The following is a 9,555-nucleotide window of genomic DNA, read 5'->3' as shown; positions in this document are numbered from 1 at the left end:
ATCACGGTCCGGGCTTCTGCTCTCCTCCGCTCCTCACCTCATCCGCTCCAGGCCCTGGTACTCCGTGTCCGCGGGAACCCCCCCCAACCCACAAAAACAAACTCTCACACACACACAAACACACGCACACACACACACACACACACACACACAAACACACACAGACACACCTGAACTCATCATAGCTGTGCTAATAGCATTGGCCGAAACGTTTCCACAACCAAACCAACATTAGCTCATCCACTCATTCACATATGTGTGTGCCCAGAGGTCCGGGAGCTCCAGTCATAAGTCCGGGTGATCTATGTCCGGAGAAGGCTCACATTAGCCGCTCTAAGGGGTCCTGCTGCCCCCCAGCTTCCCGGCCTTTGAGAAGAGACACATAACTCCGCTCTTCCGCTTCTCCGCTATGGGCCCTGGTACTCCCGATCCTCCGAACTCAGGTGAATTGCGTGACGTGCTTCTGCTCTACTATAAGCCCCTACACACTTCGAACACGGCTGTTATCACCCTGTTACTGCATTTCAATGACACCCATTTGCTTTCGATCTCAGTGTCTGCCTCCGTACGGAAAAAGCGGGATGGGTGGGGGGGCATAAGCGCATTCGTGCTGTAAGTAATCAGAAGTTAATAGTGTTAACGGTTTGCGAGAAATTTTTAATGCTAGACAAAAAAAGAAAATTAGAAGGATATAATTAAATAAATAGATAGAAAAATAAAATTAAAAACGAAAAAAAAAAATTGTGAGGGGAATATAACATGTAATTAAGTTGGCGGTTCACAAGGAATCTCAGACATCAAACTGTTTTTAATTGAACATAAATAGTACACCCAAATATACAAATGTACAAATAAACATAGCAAGGTAGAACTGAATGTCAATGAAACAACCAGGGATGAGGAAGCAACGGACATCAGGACATTTGTTCTGTATGTAATGAGAAGTTAATAGTGTTACAGGTTTGTGAGAAATTTACAGTGCGAGACAAAAAAAGAAATTAAAAGGAAGTAATTAAATCAATAGATAGACAAATAAGAAATTAAAACGAAAAAAAAAAAAAAAAATTGCAAGGGGAATGTAACATGTAATCAAGTTGTTTTTTTTGTTTTTTTTTTTTTTTTTACCAAAAAAAAAAGGAACCTCGGACATGGGTAACTATATTTTTTTGTTTTCGGATTTTTCCATAAGTTTTAAGGATTTTTTTTTTTTTTTTTATATTTCAAAATCGTTTATGAAGACATTAAAATTTGGGGAGCATTTTTGCATTCTGTTCTTGTGAATGAAGAACTTGGCCAGGCCTAAAAGAACATTGACACAGAGTTCATCTGTTATGTTGCTTATAAGTAAACAGAATGTTATATCATCTTTTGAGAAGGAAACTGGTGACGATGGAATGAGAAGGAGAAAAAATATATGGTCAGTGGTTTCAATGTTGTCTTCACAAAATGTACAAATATTATCTTCAAAATTAAAGCGTACCCTCGATAATTCCTTAGATGGGTAGATGTCAGTCATAATTTTGAAGTGGGTCTCTTTTGCCTTGGGGGTATGGGTAGAGTCAGATACATGGTTCGCAGCGTGGCAATCGATTCCTCATCAAATTTATTTAAAATATCCTTTTTTTTTTTTTTGACGTCCAGGGAATAAGTTTCCTGTGAAACATTTCCTAATAAAGGAGTTGCCGCGCTTTCTGTCCACAATTGAGATTCCCTGGAGTGATAGTCGGGGTAACTGTGGTTGTACGGTTCGGTGCGTCATTATATTTTTGGTCAGGAATACAAATTGTCGAGGCAGTGCGTTTCGTAACTTTAGCAACTCTAATATGGGAGGCTTGAATCTGTGTGTAGTACAGAACTGCTCATTGTCCAGAGGACTGCCAGTGTCATCCATCAAGTCAATTATCGACCATATACCTTTCTCAAAGCATTCCTTGTAAAACAGAGGTTTGTTGCCATGCAGTACATATCGATTGTTCCAAACTATTATACTGTGTGGTGAGAAATTGTGTACGTATATCATTTTCCAGTATAATAATATTTGTTTATGGAACTCTGAACATTTGACAGGAATCTTGTTGATATCCAAGTCAGAGATAAGCAGAAGACTCAGGCCGCCGACTTTGTTGAATAAGTAGTTTGGAGTACAATACCAGAAAGAACGATGAGGTTTGATCCAGGATTTCAACCAGTTCACCTTCAATGTCCCATTCAAGCAGTCCGACTCTATCACTTTCAGCCCTCCTTCACTTGTTTCTTTCACCATATGTGATTTTTCTTAGATGGTGTGGTCTGTTCCTCCAGATAAAGTTGAAATTGATTTGGTTAACAGATTTTACGAGTTGATTTGGAGCAGCATTGGAATACGCTGGGTATATACATCTGGATAAACACATCCATTTTAGTCAAATATATCCGGCCTAATATTGATAAATCTCTCTGGAGCCATATATTAGAATTAAGCTTTACTTTGATTCAGTTTAGATTCAATGTTCCTGGATTGATTTAACGTTTGGTCCTTGGATAGGAAAATGCTCAAGTATTTTATTTCTGATTTCATAGAAACATCGCTGATTTCCTTTAGTGGCGAGTCATGCAGCGCAAGAAGTTTGCATTTCTTTAAGTTTAATGACAATCCTGAAGCCTTGGAGAATGTTTTGGTTTTTTTCAGCACTTATTGGGACTTGATGTTCATTTTTCAAAACTAAGGTTGTGTCATCTGCCAGCAGGCTAATAACAATTTCTGTCCCCAACATTACTTCTGTCCCACACGTATACACACACACACACACACACACACACACACACACACACCTTAATTCCACTCTTTTATATACGCATGTCTGGAGTTCCGGGAGCTCGTTCTCAACGTTCTGGGGATAATCATAGCTGTGCTGATAGCATTGGCCGAAACGTATCCACAACCAAACCAACATTAGCTCATCCACTCATTCATATATGTGTGTGCCCAGAGGTCCGGGAGCTCCAGTCATAACTCCGGGTGATATCTGTCCGGAGTAGGCTCACATTAGCCGGTCTAAGGGGTCCTGCTGCCCCCCAGCTTCCCCGCCTTTGAGAAGAGACACATAACTCCGCTCTTCCGCTTCTCCGCTATGGGCCCTGGTACTCCCGATCCTCCGAACTCAGGTGAATTGCGTGACGTGCTTCTGCTCTACTATAAGCCCCTACACACTTCGAACACGGCTGTTATCACCCTGTTACTGCATTTCAATGACACCCATTTGCTTTCGATCTCAGTGTCTGCCTCCGTACGGAAAAAGCGGGATGGGTGGGGGGGCATAAGCGCATTCGTGCTGTAAGTAATCAGAAGTTAATAGTGTTAACGGTTTGCGAGAAATTTTTAATGCTAGACAAAAAAAGAAAATTAAAAGGATATAATTAAATAAATAGATAGAAAAATAAAATTAAAAACGAAAAAAAAAAATTGTGAGGGGAATATAACATGTAATTAAGTTGGCGGTTCACAAGGAATCTCAGACATCAAACTGTTTTTAATTGAACATAAATAGTACACCCAAATATACAAATGTACAAATAAACATAGCAAGGTAGAACTGAATGTCAATGAAACAACCAGGGATGAGGAAGCAACGGACATCAGGACATTTGTTCTGTATGTAATGAGAAGTTAATAGTGTTACAGGTTTGTGAGAAATTTACAGTGCGAGACAAAAAAAGAAATTAAAAGGAAGTAATTAAATCAATAGATAGACAAATAAGAAATTAAAACGAAAAAAAAAAAAAAAAATTGCAAGGGGAATGTAACATGTAATCAAGTTGTTTTTTTTGTTTTTTTTTTTTTTTTTACCAAAAAAAAAAGGAACCTCGGACATGGGTAACTATATTTTTTTGTTTTCGGATTTTTCCATAAGTTTTAAGGATTTTTTTTTTTTTTTTTTATATTTCAAAATCGTTTATGAAGACATTAAAATTTGGGGAGCATTTTTGCATTCTGTTCTTGTGAATGAAGAACTTGGCCAGGCCTAAAAGAACATTGACACAGAGTTCATCTGTTATGTTGCTTATAAGTAAACAGAATGTTATATCATCTTTTGAGAAGGAAACTGGTGACGATGGAATGAGAAGGAGAAAAAATATATGGTCAGTGGTTTCAATGTTGTCTTCACAAAATGTACAAATATTATCTTCAAAATTAAAGCGTACCCTCGATAATTCCTTAGATGGGTAGATGTCAGTCATAATTTTGAAGTGGGTCTCTTTTGCCTTGGGGGTATGGGTAGAGTCAGATACATGGTTCGCAGCGTGGCAATCGATTCCTCATCAAATTTATTTAAAATATCCTTTTTTTTTTTTTTGACGTCCAGGGAATAAGTTTCCTGTGAAACATTTCCTAATAAAGGAGTTGCCGCGCTTTCTGTCCACAATTGAGATTCCCTGGAGTGATAGTCGGGGTAACTGTGGTTGTACGGTTCGGTGCGTCATTATATTTTTGGTCAGGAATACAAATTGTCGAGGCAGTGCGTTTCGTAACTTTAGCAACTCTAATATGGGAGGCTTGAATCTGTGTGTAGTACAGAACTGCTCATTGTCCAGAGGACTGCCAGTGTCATCCATCAAGTCAATTATCGACCATATACCTTTCTCAAAGCATTCCTTGTAAAACAGAGGTTTGTTGCCATGCAGTACATATCGATTGTTCCAAACTATTATACTGTGTGGTGAGAAATTGTGTACGTATATCATTTTCCAGTATAATAATATTTGTTTATGGAACTCTGAACATTTGACAGGAATCTTGTTGATATCCAAGTCAGAGATAAGCAGAAGACTCAGGCCGCCGACTTTGTTGAATAAGTAGTTTGGAGTACAATACCAGAAAGAACGATGAGGTTTGATCCAGGATTTCAACCAGTTCACCTTCAATGTCCCATTCAAGCAGTCCGACTCTATCACTTTCAGCCCTCCTTCACTTGTTTCTTTCACCATATGTGATTTTTCTTAGATGGTGTGGTCTGTTCCTCCAGATAAAGTTGAAATTGATTTGGTTAACAGATTTTACGAGTTGATTTGGAGCAGCATTGGAATACGCTGGGTATATACATCTGGATAAACACATCCATTTTAGTCAAATATATCCGGCCTAATATTGATAAATCTCTCTGGAGCCATATATTAGAATTAAGCTTTACTTTGATTCAGTTTAGATTCAATGTTCCTGGATTGATTTAACGTTTGGTCCTTGGATAGGAAAATGCTCAAGTATTTTATTTCTGATTTCATAGAAACATCGCTGATTTCCTTTAGTGGCGAGTCATGCAGCGCAAGAAGTTTGCATTTCTTTAAGTTTAATGACAATCCTGAAGCCTTGGAGAATGTTTTGGTTTTTTTCAGCACTTATTGGGACTTGATGTTCATTTTTCAAAACTAAGGTTGTGTCATCTGCCAGCAGGCTAATAACAATTTCTGTCCCCAACATTACTTCTGTCCCACACGTATACACACACACACACACACACACACACACACACACACCTTAATTCCACTCTTTTATATACGCATGTCTGGAGTTCCGGGAGCTCGTTCTCAACGTTCTGGGGATAATCATAGCTGTGCTGATAGCATTGGCCGAAACGTATCCACAACCAAACCGACATTAGCTCATCCACTCATTCACATATGTGTGTGCCCGGAGGTCCGGGAGCTCCAGTCATAAGTCCGGGTGATCTATGTCCGGAGAAGGCTCACATTAGCCGCTCTAAGGGGTCCTGCTGCCCCCCAGCTTCCCGGCCTTTGAGAAGAGACACATAACTCCGCTCTTCCGCTTCTCCGCTATGGGCCCTGGTACTCCCGATCCTCCGAACTCAGGTGAATTGCGTGACGTGCTTCTGCTCTCCTATAAGCCCCTACACACTTCGAACACGGCTGTTATCACCCTGTTACTGCATTTCAATGACACCCATTTGCTTTCGATCTCAGTGTCTGCCTCCGTACGGAAAAAGCGGGATGGGTGGGGGGGCATAAGCGCATTCGTGGTGTAAGTAATCAGAAGTTAATAGTGTTAACGGTTTGCGAGAAATTTTTAATGCTAGACAAAAAAAGAAAATTAAAAGGATATAATTAAATAAATAGATAGAAAAATAAAATTAAAAACGAAAAAAAAAAATTGTGAGGGGAATATAACATGTAATTAAGTTGGCGGTTCACAAGGAATCTCAGACATCAAACTGTTTTTAATTGAACATAAATAGTACACCCAAATATACAGATGTACAAATAAACATAGCAAGGTAGAACTGAATGTCAATGAAACAACCAGGGATGAGGAAGCAACGGACATCAGGACATTTGTTCTGTATGTAATGAGAAGTTAATAGTGTTACAGGTTTGTGAGAAATTTACAGTGCGAGACAAAAAAAGAAATTAAAAGGAAGTAATTAAATCAATAGATAGACAAATAAGAAATTAAAACGAAAAAAAAAAAAAAAAATTGCAAGGGGAATGTAACATGTAATCAAGTTGTTTTTTTTTTTTTGTTTTTTTTTTTTTACCAAAAAAAAAAGGAACCTCGGACATGGGTAACTATATTTTTTAGTTTTTGGATTTTTCCATAAGTTTTAAGGATTTTTTTTTTTTTTTTTTTATATTTCAAAATCGTTTATGAAGACATTAAAATTTGGGGAGCATTTTTGCATTCTGTTCTTGTGAATGAAGAACTTGGCCAGGCCTAAAAGAACATTGACACAGAGTTCATCTGTTATGTTGCTTATAAGTAAACAGAATGTTATATCATCTTTTGAGAAGGAAACTGGTGACGATGGAATGAGAAGGAGAAAAAATATATGGTCAGTGGTTTCAATGTTGTCTTCACAAAATGTACAAATATTATCTTCAAAATTAAAGCGTACCCTCGATAATTCCTTAGATGGGTAGATGTCAGTCATAATTTTGAAGTGGGTCTCTTTTGCCTTGGGGGTATGGGTAGAGTCAGATACATGGTTCGCAGCGTGGCAATCGATTCCTCATCAAATTTATTTAAAATATCCTTTTTTTTTTTTTTGACGTCCAGGGAATAAGTTTCCTGTGAAACATTTCCTAATAAAGGAGTTGCCGCGCTTTCTGTCCACAATTGAGATTCCCTGGAGTGATAGTCGGGGTAACTGTGGTTGTACGGTTCGGTGCGTCATTATATTTTTGGTCAGGAATACAAATTGTCGAGGCAGTGCGTTTCGTAACTTTGGCAACTCTAATATGGGAGGCTTGAATCTGTGTGTAGTACAGAACTGCTCATTGTCCAGAGGACTGCCAGTGTCATCCATCAAGTCAATTATCGACCATATACCTTTCTCAAAGCATTCCTTGTAAAACAGAGGTTTGTTGCCATGCAGTACATATCGATTGTTCCAAACTATTATACTGTGTGGTGAGAAATTGTGTACGTATATCATTTTCCAGTATAATAATATTTGTTTATGGAACTCTGAACATTTGACAGGAATCTTGTTGATATCCAAGTCAGAGATAAGCAGAAGACTCAGGCCGCCGACTTTGTTGAATAAGTAGTTTGGAGTACAATACCAGAAAGAACGATGAGGTTTGATCCAGGATTTCAACCAGTTCACCTTCAATGTCCCATTCAAGCAGTCCGACTCTATCACTTTCAGCCCTCCTTCACTTGTTTCTTTCACCATATGTGATTTTTCTTAGATGGTGTGGTCTGTTCCTCCAGATAAAGTTGAAATTGATTTGGTTAACAGATTTTACGAGTTGATTTGGAGCAGCATTGGAATACGCTGGGTATATACATCTGGATAAACACATCCATTTTAGTCAAATATATCCGGCCTAATATTGATAAATCTCTCTGGAGCCATATATTAGAATTAAGCTTTACTTTGATTCAGTTTAGATTCAATGTTCCTGGATTGATTTAACGTTTGGTCCTTGGATAGGAAAATGCTCAAGTATTTTATTTCTGATTTCATGGAAACATCGCTGATTTCCTTTAGTGGCGAGTCATGCAGCGCAAGAAGTTTGCATTTCTTTAAGTTTAATGACAATCCTGAAGCCTTGGAGAATGTTTTGGTTGTTTTCAGCACTTATTGGGACTTGATGTTCATTTTTCAAAACTAAGGTTGTGTCATCTGCCAGCAGGCTAATAACAATTTCTGTCCCCAACATTACTTCTGTCCCACACGTATACACACACACACACACACACACACACACACACACACACACACACACCTTAATTCCACTCTTTTATATACGCATGTCTGGAGTTCCGGGAGCTCGTTCTCAACGTTCTGGGGATAATCATAGCTGTGCTGATAGCATTGGCCGAAACGTATCCACAACCAAACCAACATTAGCTCATCCACTCATTCACATATGTGTGTGCCCAGAGGTCCGGGAGCTCCAGTCATAAGTCCGGGTGATCTATGTCCGGAGAAGACTCACATTAGCCGGTCTAAGGGGTCCTGCTGCCCCCCAGTTTCCCCGCCTTTGAGAAGAGACACATAACTCCGCTCTTCCGCTTCTCCGCTATGGGCCCTGGTACTCCCGATCCTCCGAACTCAGGTGAATTGCGTGACGTGCTTCTGCTCTCCTATAAGCCCCTACACACTTCGAACACGGCTGTTATCACCCTGTTACTGCATTTCAATGACACCCATTTGCTTTCGATCTCAGTGTCTGCCTCCGTACGGAAAAAGCGGGATGGGTGGGGGGGCATAAGCGCATTCGTGGTGTAAGTAATCAGAAGTTAATAGTGTTAACGGTTTGCGAGAAATTTTTAATGCTAGACAAAAAAAGAAAATTAGAAGGATATAATTAAATAAATAGATAGAAAAATAAAATTAAAAACGAAAAAAAAAAATTGTGAGGGGAATATAACATGTAATTAAGTTGGCGGTTCACAAGGAATCTCAGACATCAAACTGTTTTTAATTGAACATAAATAGTACACCCAAATATACAAATGTACAAATAAACATAGCAAGGTAGAACTGAATGTCAATGAAACAACCAGGGATGAGGAAGCAACGGACATCAGGACATTTGTTCTGTATGTAATGAGAAGTTAATAGTGTTACAGGTTTGTGAGAAATTTACAGTGCGAGACAAAAAAAGAAATTAAAAGGAAGTAATTAAATCAATAGATAGACAAATAAGAAATTAAAACGAAAAAAAAAAAAAAAATTGCAAGGGGAATGTAACATGTAATCAAGTTGTTTTTTTTTTTTTGTTTTTTTTTTTTTACCAAAAAAAAAAGGAACCTCGGACATGGGTAACTATATTTTTTTGTTTTCGGATTTTTCCATAAGTTTTAAGGATTTTTTTTTTTTTTTTTTATATTTCAAAATCGTTTATGAAGACATTAAAATTTGGGGAGCATTTTTGCATTCTGTTCTTGTGAATGAAGAACTTGGCCAGGCCTAAAAGAACATTGACACAGAGTTCATCTGTTATGTTGCTTATAAGTAAACAGAATGTTATATCATCTTTTGAGAAGGAAACTGGTGACGATGGAATGAGAAGGAGAAAAAATATATGGTCAGTGGTTTCAATGTTGTCTTC

This window comes from Fistularia commersonii, unplaced genomic scaffold, assembly GCF_037954325.1.
Source record: "Fistularia commersonii isolate RoL2024-O1a breed Wild unplaced genomic scaffold, RoL_Fcom_v1.0 HiC_scaffold_75, whole genome shotgun sequence".
Lineage (NCBI taxonomy): Eukaryota > Metazoa > Chordata > Actinopteri > Syngnathiformes > Fistulariidae > Fistularia > Fistularia commersonii.
The sequence above is the reverse complement of the archived record's forward strand: the minus strand, read 5'-3'. Positions refer to the sequence as shown.